The following is a 15,119-nucleotide window of genomic DNA, read 5'->3' as shown; positions in this document are numbered from 1 at the left end:
CATGTCTAATTTTGGTTTCTTTCAGTCTTAAGTAGTTCAGATTTCAATCTGAAGAATAAATGGAAGTAAGCAAACAAAAAAATACAGTTCTTCTCATCTGATAATGCCTCTACAAGAATGAGAAAGAGTTCACCTTTCTAAGAACCCTTAATTCTTAAGATAAAATTTGTTATAATGCTAATGTTATTACCATTTCAGTGTTGGGAAAAATTGTAATTAAAGGAAGTAAGTGCATGGCCCAAGACACACAGTGTTGAAGGAGATGTGTCAAATTTTCCAGAAGTCTTTCAGCAATACACAAAAGGTAGATAAATTCTCTCCATTCTCTGATACTCTCAATTCAATATTCATATTGTCCAAGGAATAATAGCATAGCAGTTATTGCGAATGGTGATTGTTTTCTGTTCCATTTTGTCTTCAACACAGACTGTGTTGGTGACATTGGGTTATCATGCACAGAGCTGAGCTTATAAATTATGGTCCAAAGACATGCAAATTTTTTCTGTCCCATAGTTCCAGTATCGGTTTTAAAAAGTTCTAAATATTTTAAATGTCATCACTTACTGTATTTTAAGAATTCAAGAATGAAAAAATTCACATATAATCAATCCAAAATGCTTTAAAACTAGGAGATGATAAAATAGGCCCCTGTGAAGTAAATTTTCTTCTACTTTTAAAATTATTCTGAAAGCCATTTGCTGGTTTGTTACACCTGTAATCCTAACTACTTGGGATACCTACTCAGGAGACTGAGATCTGTGGAAGCCAATCAGGGCAAAATAAATTCATGAGATTATTTTTCAAAAATTTTAATGAACCAGCAAAGGGCCAGGAATGGAGATGTAGCTCATACAGTAGCTCACCAATCTAGAGAGAAAGATGTAGCGAGACCTTGAAGCCCTGATTTCAAACTCTGAGCATGCCAACATGCAGGAATGCACACACACTCACTTTTTCAAAATATCTTCATATCAGTATTTTGCATTAATTTCTTTGTTAACGATATTATATGGGTAAAATAGGCAAAATAAACTTCCATCTCAAAACATTTTTATACATTTTTGTTACAAAAATACTGTACAGAGGGGTTATAGTTACATGATCAAAGTAATAAGTACATTTCCTATCAAGCATTGTTACCTCCTCCTTTGTTTTCCCCCCACAATTGCTTCCCTTCAACCTCCACAAGTACACTCCTCACACCCACAAGCCCCACCCAATGTCCCCAGCCTAAATTATAAAGTTCGTTTTTCAAAATAATGTCTTGTGCATCTATTGTTATACAATGGGTCAAACTGTATTCCTATTTAAGCATGTTGTTTTTTCCATTTCCCTCCCCAAATTAGAGAAGTGTATATACAAGATGCAGATGCACCAACATCAAATAAATTGAAAACGGGGGTTATACTGTTGGGGAGGAACATATAAAAAAATCACATCTTACATTATAAATATGTGAGAAACAACAGCAAAAAAGAAAAACCACTTCTGTCTCTATCTTGGGGGTCATTTAGCTTAACATCAACTTATCTATCATATACACATAGCTTTTTCAACTTTTCTGCTTATCCCAGACATATACTAGTTATTGCAAATAAGGTATACCATGGGACCTATGTTTCTTTGGACTTGGCTTACATCAGTTAATATAATTTTTTTCCAAGTCTTTCCATTTCCTAACAAATTGGGCAATGTCATTCTTTCTGACGGAGGCATAGAATTAATATATATACATATATATATATGTATATATATGTAATATGTGTGTGTGTGTGTGTGTACACATATACACACAGAACATTTTCCTTTTTTGTTTTTTAGAGCAACTTAGTTTTCCACCTTCATCATTTTTTCAAATGTTTTTCTTGTGATTAAGTGGTTACATAATTTCCCAAATTTCACAATATTGTGGGATAGTGATGCTTAGTTAAAGTCACAAACACATTCTAACTTTGATGGAGCAAATTGTCTATCATGGTCTACAACATTTATGAGTTCTCTGAGCTTTGAAATAGAGTTATTTCTCCCATATGTATACTTCTTTTGTTTTGAAATATGTACATTTCTTTTGTTTTGCAGAGCATCAGCTGTTCCCTCTTTCCCACTTGTTTCCTCCTTCCCTTCAGTGACATTGAGTTGCTTATTTCATTTTGGTCAATGTCCATTGCAGCTGATGGATCCAGCTGTTGTATGTTTTTCCCTGATTACCTCTAGTTCTGTGTCATCTTCCTGGTTTCACTTCAGTGTGCACATTTGATCAGCAGAATGGGGTTACTTAGTAGTGATTCATTCAGATGAGTGGAAGTCCTTGGTTTCTTAAGTGTTGTTAATTTTGTCATATCACCTTACATTTTGGATTTAAAATCCACTTATCACGGAGACCATGTGATGTTTGTCTCTTTGCTTTTGGCTTACCTCACTCAACATGATTTCTTGTAGGTTGATTGATTTCCCTGCTAATGCCATTATTTTGTCCTTTCTAATGACTGGAAAATATTCCGTTGTGTATAGTTACCATAGTTTTTAGATCCATTCATCTCTGGTGGGACATATGGGTTGTTTTCATATCCTAGCTACTGTGAACAGTGCTGCGATAAACATGGAGGTGCATGTGTCCTTGAATATTGGTACCTGTTGTTCAGGATAGATGCCTAGAAGTGGTATGAGTGGGCCATAAGGAGCGTCAATATTTAGCTTTCTGAGGACTCACCAGACTGCTTTCCAAAGTGGTTGTGTAAGTGTACATTCACACACACACACACACACACACACTCACACACACACACACACACACACACACACACACACACACACACACACACACAGAATGTTTTCTTGATCCATTCTTCTAATAAGGGGCATCGGGGTTGGTTCCATATCTTAGCTATGGCAAATAATGCTACAATAATCATTGCTGTGGTGGTTGTTTTAGTATGTACTTGTTTGCGATCATTTGGATGAATGCCCAAAAGTGGGATTGCTGTGTAATAGGGGAGCTCTATGTGGAGTCTTTTGAGGAACCTCCAAACTGCTTTCCAAAGTGGATGAACAAGTGTACACTCACACCAAGAATGCAATAGGCTTCCCTTCTGGCCACATCCCTTCCAGCATCTGTTGTTTTAAAAATATGGAACGATTCACTAAGTTGCGTGTCATCCTTGTGCAGGGACCATGCTAATCTTCTCTGTATGTTCCAATTTTAGTGTATGTGCAGCCAAATTGAGCACAGAACATTTTTTTATATGTAAAGTGTAATTGATTTTCTTAAACTAGACAATTCAACACAAATAAGTTAAAAAGAATTGTGAAATTTTAGAACCATGTATTTCTTACATAAGCACACATTTAAGAATAAAGTCAAGATTGACATGCCAAAAACAAAATAATTCCAGATATTTGTTGTTCATGAGATGTGTAGGAAGAAGAATTCAATTATTCTACACAAGGCACCTGTCATAATGATCATTGCAGCAAATGTTAAGGTTTGTTAAAAGTTTTAATGTTTTAAATATGTTTCATTTTGGGATTTGCTTATATATGGCAAAATCAAGACTGTTTGCAGGTCATAAAATTTTTCGATAAAGTATATAATTTTTCTGGTAGCATGTACTAGTAAGTATGTACATTTCATAGTTTATAGAAACTTTACTAATGATAAGTTGCAAAGACTGTGTAAAGAAGCAGAGTGAAGAGGTAAAATTTTAAGTACACAGTTTCTGTTAAAACTTTAGGGCTCCCTTACGTTATATGTTTGTGATGAACAAATAATGATATAAGCCACATACAAATGGTGAGATGAACTATAAATAGTAATCTTAGTGGGTAAATTTAAAAGCTACTCATAGCTTTATCCAGATTTAAATGTATAAGAATATGAGAAAATAGTAAAATCAACTGTGTACACTTCAAATACTGAAAACCCTGGTAATTGTTTTCTTTTTTATTTTAGTAATCATTAATATTTAATTATTGTTTCCTTTATTTATAGCATTTTTTCCTTGTTGTAATATAATACAAATTTTTGTGAGTAGTGATTAAGAGGTACTTTGAGAATATTATTGGGATGGCCATACCATATTTCATAGGTGCATGTGAATGTACAAAGAGCAAAACTAAAAACAAAATACTGATTAAAAATTTAATCAAGTAGAGTCTGAATCAGGAGTGTTGATAAATGTCCACACCTAAATCTTAACCCTAAGCTGAAGTAGTGTTATTACAGAATTGAGGCTACAAAATTTTTTTGTTTTGTTATGTTTTGTTTTGTTTTTGCTTTGGTTTTGTTGGTTGTGGGGCTTGAACTCTGGGTCTTGGGTACTGTCCCTCAGCTCTTCAGCTCAAGGCTAGCGCTATCACTTGATCCACAACACCACTTTCACATTTTTCTGCTTATGTCGTGCTGAGGCATGAAATCCAGGACCTCATGCATGCAAGGCAAGCACTCTACCACTGAGCCACCTTCACAGCACCTGAGAAACTGTGATTTAAAAAATCATCTGAACAATATTTGCTTTCTGCTATGGATTATATAATGAAATATGTGAACACATTTTTATATTTTTGTGAATTGTCATACTTCTAAATTTATACTAACTGCAGCCAATTTATCCTTTTCAAAGTCAAGAAATATTTCTGAGAATTTGCTTCTGTGAAGAATGTTTTTGCATTTATAATTTCTTCTGAGTCATTTTTATTTTTTATCAAAATAATTTTATATTTTATGTTGATGAGTTATCATACACCAAATACCTTCAAATGTATATGTAGAGTCTCAAGATAGCAGTATGAATATTCTCATAAACCTCTTGTTTATCTGTTACGCACTATAAGTATTATGATATTTTTCTCTCTCTTTCACTCTCTCTCATTTCCGCTCTTTCTCTTTCATGCTCCTTGTCTGCTACTTAGAATTTCTGCTGGTCTACTATTATCCTTCAGGGTCCACTGGTTTTGTGGGAACATGATAAGGACCATCAGTTACCCTTGCATTCTTTAAGAGTTATAACAGTGACGTGAAATTATTCTTTGCCATTCTAAATGGCAAAACAACAGATCTAGGAATTCCTTTTCACTTTTAGTACTATTATAAATTTTATCTCATACGAATCATTGAGACTGATAAGATACTTTTAGCCTGGGTCCTAAAAATTCTTTTTCTTTTACAAACAACCTTTTTCTTTTATTATCAGTAAGTAATAAAAACAACGCTATCCTATGGAAAGGAGGCTGAAGTTGTTCACAGGGATGAAAAACAAGGTAATGGGGGAAGTGAGTACAAAGGATACACCTCATATAGCACAGATACTTACACTTTGTGATAAGGACAATGTGCTGGGAATTCTAGATTAAATCAATGAACACCTGATATATATGAACATATATTTATGTTTGTATATTTATTTATTTATATGCATATATGTATATGCATATATGTGTATATCGGCCCATATATGTAAACATGAATGTTACTATACACACAAATACACACATACGTACACATATGTACACATGCACAAATGGAAAAAGACACATATATAGCAAACATAAGTTTTACTAGTTGTTCAATATGCCTTAGACAGACTGCTTGGAAATAAATGTGTTGAAGATGTATTTGTCTCTAAGAGTTCTTTTACCACTCCTCTTATCTCTTCCAACTTGTAGGTTTAGAGATATTCGACTTGAAAAATGCAGTACAAGTGATAGCAAGTCACTCAGAAATCTCAATAAGTATAGGTCATATGATGTCTCCCTGCTCACCATGGAATCCTTGCTCTTGTAGACACTCTCAACAGCCAAATTAGTAGGACAATATCCTTGTTAAGAATAAAGTTATAAGGCATTAAATGGCATCCTTCCTTGGGCTCTTTTCCAACAGCCAGCATCAATTCTTAAGCAGATGAGTGACTCCTCAGAAGACTGGAGCGCAGGTCAAAATTTAACCAAACCATATGAAAAGTCTAAAGTGAGAAATGCTGACTGAGGTTGTGCCGATGTCCTGGCAACGAAAATAAGAAAAAAGAAAGTTTTTTATGTATTAAAATTTGAGAATAATTTGTAACCTGTCAATAAATGTGTAGAACACAATTATACCAGCTCACAAAAGATGATGTGCATTTCCTTTATGTGCTTTTGGACTTGGAAAGTGTTCTTAAGTGTGTCTACACAAGTAGAATCAGCATGAAACAAGCCAGCATTTCTTCATTTAAGACACAAGGAAAGTATACAGGTTGACCCATTGTAACAATGAGATTTGCAAGATAATATTAGAGGGGGATGTAAGGAGATGTTGGGGATGTGTGAAGGTAAGGAATAGTAGGGGAAAAACAAAGGAGGTTGTAACAAAGCTCAATAAAAATGTACTCATTACCTTACTTATGTAACTGTAACCTCTGTGTACATTATCTTTACAATAAAATATATATTAAAAACGTACAAGGAAAACTTACTTATAGCAAGTTGTATTTGTCACTCAATATAAGTAAGGTATTGGTTTTAGGAGCACAGGCATATTAAAATTTTGCAAGCTCAAATTCTCTACATAAACACAGTTTATTATTTTCATTAGAATCTGTCCACAACCTAGTGCAGTGTAATTTCTGTGAAAAAATTTTACTACATTCTATGTTTGTAATGGAAAATAAAATATTTTCACTATCAACAGATACAAATTTATTTTAGATAATTTTTGTCTGCATTTTGTGGATGGAATTGCGAGAGCTAATTTGAAAAGCACAAATTTAATCACCAAGAGCTGTTCTCAAGATGTAACAAAGATCTAATACAGCATCATTGAATGGTATGGGACTCTAAGGAGAAGTACTTGAATTGAAACATTATCAGAAAGTGTAAGCACGCAAAGACTATTTAGAAATGCAGCTGCTAGATTTCTCATGGAGAGCTTTTATAACATTTTGTGAAACACAGGTCAGAACCTCATGGAAGTGTAGACAATTTTCCTTCACCTTTCTGTCAATCTTGGTCATTATCAATCATAATATAGCTAATCTAGAATAATCTATAATAAGAAAATGCTTATGAGAAGTGGGGGAAGATGGTGGAGAAGAAGCTGGAGGCTAAACAATCTCTCGCATAGAAAGCTAATTTAGTGTTCCAGTATCACACCCAGTGTGCCATCACAGTACAGAGTTTGGCTAGAGAGGGAAAATCCAGGGAAGGAGACAGATCTGAGCAGTTGCTGTAGCCATGGGTGAGGCAGCTTTGGTGGTGGCCATAGCCAACCCGCCATACCTACAACAGAGAGGTTCCAGGACAAAGGCAGCAGACACATCGGATGAGCAGATTCAACTCAACAACAGCAACAACTGAAAAGGAGCAAATGAATTAAACCATCTTCACAGGCCCATATCAAGCATTGAAATAGAAAAAGCAATAAGAGACCTCATGTCTAAGAAAAGCCCAGGACCACATGGATTTACAGCAGAATTCTACAAGGCTTTCAAAGCAGAGCTCATACAAATACTCCTCCAACTCTTCAATGAAATTGAAAGATAAATCTCAGGACCAAACTAATTCTATGAAGCCATCAAAACCCTCATCCCAAAACCGTGCAGGAACTCATCAAAGAAAGAGAATTATTTATTGGGCAGTTGTTTCTTTGAGGATTTGTTGTTGGGGGGTTTAATTTTTTGAGTTCCAAGTATATTTTAGATATGAGACCCTTGTCCGTTGTATGGCTAGTAAAGATCTTCTCCCAATCCGTGGGCTTTCTATTGATCTTGCTAGCTATGTCATTTGCCCTGCAGAAGCTCTGCAACTTTATGCAATCCCATTTGTCCAACCTTTCTTTGATTTGTTGTGTTTCCAGGTCTCTATTCAGAAAATTTCGGCCTGAGCCAAGGAGACCTAGGGTTTCTCCTATTCCATCCTGTAATGTTTTCAGAGTGTCTGCTTTGAGTTCAAGGTCTTTGATCCATTTGGAGTTGATTCTGGTGCAGGGTGATATATAAGGATCTAGCTTAAGTTTTCTACATGTAGTTAACCAATTTTGCCAGCACCATTTACTGAAGAGGTTGTCTTTCTTCCATTCTATTGTTTTAGCTCCCTTATCGAAGATTAGATGGCTATAGGTCTGTGGGTTCATTTCTGGGTTTTCAATTCTATTCCATTGGTCCTGAGGTCTGTTCTTATGCCAATACCAAGCTGTTTTGATTACTATGGCTTTATAGTAGAGTTTGAAGTTTGGTATTGATATTCCTCCAGCAGTGTTCTTTCCATTCAGGAGCGTTTTTGCTATTCGGGGTCTTTTATTGTTCCATATGAATTTTTGGATTGCCTCTTCTATTTCCTTGAAGAATGAGGGTGGAATTTTGATAGGTATTGCGTTGAATTTGTAGATAGCCTTGGGAAGTATTGCCATTTTCACGATGTTAATCTTTCCAATCCAGGAGCATGGGAGGTTTTGCCATTTTTTAAGTTCTGTGTTGATTTCCTTTTTCAAGATTTTAAAGTTTTCATCATAGAGGTCCTTCACTTCTTTAGTTAAGTTAATTCCTAGGTATTTTATTTTTTGTGGGGCTATTACAAATGGAGTTGCTTTCCTAATTTCAGCCACACTTTTCTCATTGTTGGCATACAGAAAAGCCATTGATTTTTGGGGGTTAATTTTATAACCTGCTACTTTGCCAAAGTTTTGAATCAGCTTGAGTAATTTGGGAGTGGAGTCTATGGGATTCTTTAAATACAAGATCATGTCATCTGCAAAGAGGGTGAGTTTTATTTCTTCTTTCCCTATTTGGATCCCCTTTATGTCTGCATCTTGTCTTATTGCTGTAGCTAGGCATTCTAATACTAGATTGAAGAGAAGTGGAGAGAGTGGGCATCCTTGTCTTGTTCCTGAGTTAAGAGGAAATGGCTTTAGTTTTTCACCATTGAGTATAATGCTGGCTGTAGGTTTGTCATATACAGCCTTTATTGTATTGAGGAATGTTCCATGGATTCCTAATAAATAAGTGGGCGAAAGACTTAAAGAGAAACTTCTCTGAAGAAGAAAGAAGGATGGCCAATAGACACATGAAGAAATGTTCAACATCCCTAGCCATAAAAGAAATGCAAATCAAAACAACATTGAGATATCACCTCACTCCAGTGAGAACGGCAAAAATCAAGAACTCTAACAACAACAGATGCTGGAGGGGATGTGGACAGAAAGGAACCTTAATTCATTGTTGGTGGGAATGTAAACTTGTTCAACCACTTTGGAAAGCAGTATGGAGGTTCCTCAAAAGACTCCACATAGAGCTCCCCTATGACCCAGCAATCCCACTTTTGGGCATTTACCCTAATGTTTACAAACAAGACCACACTAAAGCTACCAGCACAACTATGTTTATTGCAGCATTATTTACCATAGCTAAGATATGGAACCAACCCAGATGCCCCTCAGTAGATGAATGGATCAAGAAAATGTGGTATATATACACAATGGAATTCTATGCCTCCATCAGAAAGAATGACATTGCCCCATTTGTTAGGAAATGGAAAAACTTGGAAAAAATTATATTAAGTGAAGTAAGCCAGGCCCAAAGAAACGTAGGTCCCATGGTTTCCCTTATTTGTAATATCTAGTATATGTATGAGTCAAGCGGAAAAGGTCAGATAATGTGATGTCAGGAAAATGAACCCTTAGATGTGTATTTTAATGTTTTTTTCTTTCATGCATGTGTTTCTAACACATTTATAAGATTATCTCTTTGTTGCTTTGTATGTCCCTCCCCCACAGTATAACCCTTGCTTTCACTATATTTGATGTCAGTATAACTTGTGGAGGAGATGGGGAAAAACCAGTTGTTTAAGGATACAGGTGGACCTGTTGCAACAATGAGAAGTACAAGTTGTCATGTCCAAAACGAACTTTACAATGTTGGTGGGGGCGGGGGGGCTGGGGGGAGGGAGGAAGGAGAAGGATTGGGATTAGGGGGGGAGGGGGGAGGCTGGGAAGGGATGTGAAGGATAAACAAAGGAGGAGGCTGCAATGCTTGGTAAGAAATGTACACATTATCCTGCCCATGTAACTGTAACTCCTCTGTACAGTATGTTCACAAATAAAATTAAATTAAATTAAAAAAAAAAAAAAAGAGAATTATACACCCATTACTTTGATGAACATTGATGCCAAACTTCTCAACAAAATTTTGGCCAAACAATTCAACAATTCATCCAAAACATTACATACCATGATAAAACAGGATTCAGTTCAGGGATCCAAAGATGGTTCAATATACACAAATCAATTAAATAACAGCACTTTATGATGACGTTTCTGGATAAACTAGGAATCCAGGGAACATTCCTCAATAAAATAAAGGCTGTATATGACAAACCTGCTGCCAGCATTATACTTAATTGTCAAAAAGTAAAGACATTTCCTCGTAACTCAGGAACGAGACAAGGATGTCCACTCTCTCCACTTCTCTTCAATTTACTATTAGCATGCCTAGCTACAGCAATAAGAAAAGATGAAAACCGAAAAGGGATCCAAACAGGGAAAGATGAAGTAAGACACTCCCTCTTTGCAGATGACATGATCTTGTATTTAAAGAATCCCATGGATTCCACTCCCCAATTACTCATGCTGATTCAAAACTATGGCAATGTATCAGGGTATAAAATTAACCCTCAAAAATCAGTGGCTTTTCTGTATGCCAACAATAAGAAAAGCGTGGCTGCAATCAGAAAATCAACTCCATTCTTAATAACCCCACATAAAATAGAATAACATTGAATTAACTTAACCAAAGAAGTAAAGGATCTCCATGATGAAAACTTTGAAAACCTGAAAAAGGAAATCAAAACAGAACTTAGAAAGTAAAAAACTCCCTTGATCCTGGATTGGAAGGATTAACATCGTGAAAATGACAATACTTCCCAAGGCTATCTACAAATTCAATGCAATACCTATCAATATTTCAAACTCATTCTTCAAGGAAATAGAAGAGGCAATCCAAAAAGTCATATGGAATGATAAAAGGCAGTGAGTAGCATAAGCAATCCTTAATAGAAAGAACAGTGCTGGAGTAATATCAATACCAAATTTCAAACTCTACTACAAAGCCTTAGCAAACAAAACAGCTTGTACTGGCACAAGAACAGACCTCAGGACCAATGGAATAGAATTGAAAACCCAGAAATGAGCCTACAGACCAATAGGTACCTAATCTTTGATAAAGGAGATAAAAAATAGAAGGGAAGAAAGACAGCCTATTCAGTAAAAGTGCTGGCAAAATTGGTTAATCACTCATAGAAAACTAAAGCTATATCCTTATATATCATCCTGTACCAAATCAACTCCAAATGTATCAAAGACCTCGGAGTCAAAGCAGACACCCTGATAACATTACAGGATGGAGTAGGACATACCGTATGTCTCCTGTGAAGAGGCTAAAATTTTCTTAATAGAGACCCAGAAGCACAACAAATCAAAGAAATGTTGGGTAAATGGGATTGTATGAAATTGCAGAGCTTCTGCATGGCAAAGGACATAGCTAGCAAGATCAATAGAAAGCCCATTGATTGGGAGAAGATCTTCGCTAACCATACAATATACAAGGGTCTCATATAAAATATATGTGGAACTCAAAACATTAAATCCCCCAACAACAAATCCTAAAAGAAACAACTTCCCAATAAATAAGTGGACTAAAGACTTCAAGAGAAACTTCTCTGAAAAGGAAAGAAGGAAGGCCAACAGACACATGAAGAATTGCTCAACCTCCCAAGCCATAAAAGAAAAGCAAAACAAAACAACATTGAGATACCACCTCAAGCCATTTAGAGTGGCTATAATAGGGAAGTCTAATAACAACAGATCCTTGAGTGGATGTGGCCAGAAGGGAACTTTACTCCATTGTTGGTGGGAATGAAACTTGTTCCACCACTTTGGAGTAGTATGGAGGTTCCTCAAAAGATTCCACCTAGAACTTCCCTATGACCCACCAATCTACCTTTTGGGCATTTACCCAAATGATCACAAACAAGACCATACTAACGCTACCAACACAACTATATTTATTGCAACATTATTTACCATAGCTAAGATATGGAATCCACCCAGAAGCCCCTCAGTAGATGGATGGATCGAGAAAATGTGGTATTTAACCAAGTCCTAATCTTAGAGAGGGAAATGGTTTGGATAGAATGATAGGAGAGAGATTACAAAAAAAAGAACAAGAAAAAATGAAAAAACCAAAATTTAAATTTAAGTAGTGAAACACTTAAAAATTATGTAAGTTTAAACAAATGATATTGAGAGAAGAAAAGGATAAGATGAGAAGAAGGGATGGATTGAAAGGAGAAATGAAAACTAAAAAATAAAAATTCTTATAATTAGTTACTTGAAAATTATATACATATAAAGAGATAATACTGCTATTAAAAATTTAAGCCTAAGAGGTTGTGAATTGAGTAATAAATTTCTGGATTAAATGTGTACAAAATGGGGTATAAGGTCTAATAATCAACGACCGGTATATATCTGGGAATGAGCCAAACAGCAATTTTGTCACGCAAAAAAAGAAAAAGAAAAATATGAAAAGAATACGTAAAAAGGACCAAAAATTCAGAGGAGATAAAAAACGCATGTGCACACACACACACATACACACACACACACACACACACACACACACGTATACACCTACAATAAACATTATGGGAGGAAAATAAGATTAATAGAAAACAATTTTTAAAATTAAAAATTTTTTAAATGGTTCAAATAAGAGTTCTTTGATTGCAACAATGAGATATACAATTCACTATGTAGAAAAACGAAATTAACAACTTTGGTGGGGGGTGGGGGAGGAGCCGGTGTGGGGAGGGGAGAAGTATGGGAAGGGATGGGAAGGGGAAACAACAAGGAGGCAAAAACGCTTGATAAGAAATATACTCGTTATCTTGCCAATGTAATGGTAACTCCTCTGTACTGTATTCTCACAATAAAAAAATAAAATTAAATTTAAAAAAGAGTTCTTTGATTTTTTTTTGGTGGGGGGGGAATGAGGGCAATGGGATGATTGTGTATCTCCCATGTCCATAACCAGTCTCTTGGTGGAGTCTCTGGTCTGCTTGTGGTGTTTGGTTTTCCTGTGGCTTGATTGTTTTCTTAAGTCAGTTTGTTTGAGCAGGCAGAAAAATGCTTTGCCTATCCCATTGTCTTGTGATCCTCCTCCCAGGCTAGTTCAGTGGGAGGTAGATTTGCTTTGAGTATCCCAAAAGAGCGAGATGGGAGTTTCCTCTAGTTTGGAGATGCTGTGATGAGACTAGGCTATGGGTAGAGTTGAGGCCTTTCAGCAATCAGTAGCTTTTCCTTGTTGGGCTAGCTCCTGAGTCTCTCAGAGAGCCCAGCTTGGAGCCATTCTCAGGGTTTATGTTTACTGAGTTTTGTTTGTCTAGGCTGCTGTAGGGAGGGGCAGCCTCTGGCTCTGTTTACCCAGTGGTGAAAGTCACTCTTCAGGGGGCAGATTTTTCTCTGTCAGGGTTGGTTGACTTTCCCCTGGGTGGAGCTGAGCCTGGCAGGTCAGGGCAGGTTCCAGTGACCTGCTAAATGGCTCTTTTGTTTTCTTCCAAGGCCTGAATTGGAGCTAGTTGCTCAGCTGGGCTTTTGTTAGTATCAAAGACAGAGATCTCCAGTGGTAGGGGACGTCCTTCCCTCCTCTGCTTCCTGAGAAGGAATGAGGAGATCAGGGTTCTACTCATGCCAGAGTCTTGTTCCTGGGCAGTTTCTGGTCTGTGATCTGCAGGATGAATATATCTGCTCCTTGTCAGTTCTTGCTTGTGTTGGGTAGAATCCGCTTGCCTGCCACATCTGGCACCTTTGTCCCAGATTCTCTCTGTAGTTATGGCTGCTAAGAGTGTGTCTGCTACCAACTCTGCCACTGCAGCCATAGCTAGCTGCATGTGTTCAGATCTCTTTCCTTGCTTGGATTTTCCCTCTCTGTCCAAACTCTCTGTATTGAGATGACACACTTGGTGTGACTCTGTAGCCTAAGACTGTTCACTGGAATACTAAAATGCTTTCTATGGGAGAGTTGTTTAGCCTTCAGCTTCTCCTCTCCCATCTTCCCCTAAATCTCATGAATTTTTTATGAGTGTTTTTTTTTTTTTTAGGGAAAAATGTCACTGGTGTTTATATTTTGTGTTGGCATAAAATGAGCCTACTATTGTCTTAATTTAATAAAATAAAATTCTCTGGCTGGGCACCGGAGGCTCATGCTTGTAATCCCAGCTACTCAGGAGCCTGAGATATGAGGATCTCAGTTCAAAGACAGCCCGGGTAGCAAAGTCTGTGAGACTCGTATCTACAATAAGCCACTAGAAAATCAGAAATGGCACTGTGGCTCAAGCGGTAGAGTACTCACCTTGAGCTGAAGAGTGTAGGACCATCGCCGAGGCAGAGAGTTCAAGCCCCACGACCAACCAATTAAACAAAACAAAACAACAACAACAAAAACAAAAACTCTCTGATTCTATGAGAGCATAAATTTTGTGGGGAATGGTTAAGACAAGGTTGTCATTCTAAAAAAATATATATATATATCACCCCCCAAATAAAGGAACAATAGGAAATATATAGCAGGAAACTTATAAATCTTAATGGACTAACAGTCTGTCAGTTTGTTTTAAGTTTTTATCAAAAATGAAAGTAATACTGGATAATATTTTATTAAGACATTTAAATTTCTTTAATCCTGACATTTAAGATTCAGTTTAAAAAGAAATTCAACAGGTGACAGTGTTTTCTCCTTACTTTTCCAAAGAAATGATTATTTCAACAGTATAGTGTATAGCGCAATATAACCAGAAAGCATTTTTAAGGAAAAAAATTCCCATTCTTTTTTTGCTTGTCTGTATTTAAAGCTGCATACCACATCTTACCCACCCTATTGTCTGTCTTCTCATTTGAAACATTTCAGTAAATGTGTCAGCCAGCAAAGTTTTACAAAATAGCATGCTTTCATTCATTGTGCTTTCCAAAATATATCTCACAAATGCCAACAACAAAACACAACTTGAAACATCTGTGGATTTTTCTATTTATGGTGCAAAGTAATCACTTTCCATAATCCTTAGAACCAACTCTTCACAGGCATTAAATGCTCTTTCAC

At 36.4% G+C, this 15,119-nt stretch overlaps 1 non-coding gene across 1 annotated transcript; it reads right to left on the bottom strand.

Moving 5' to 3' along the window:
- Window positions 1–3,121: 3,121 nt before the first annotated feature.
- LOC122125948 lies at window positions 3,122–3,227 on the bottom strand. Its single transcript, XR_006150810.1, has one exon. It is a non-coding gene; the product is annotated as a U6 spliceosomal RNA (small nuclear RNA).
- Window positions 3,228–15,119: the final 11,892 nt, after the last annotated feature.

Source organism: Dipodomys spectabilis, unplaced genomic scaffold (assembly GCF_019054845.1).
Source record: "Dipodomys spectabilis isolate Male_0828 unplaced genomic scaffold, ASM1905484v1 ptg000268l, whole genome shotgun sequence".
NCBI lineage: Eukaryota > Metazoa > Chordata > Mammalia > Rodentia > Heteromyidae > Dipodomys > Dipodomys spectabilis.
Note: the sequence above shows the minus strand (reverse complement) of the source record. Positions and strands in the feature narration are given on the sequence as shown.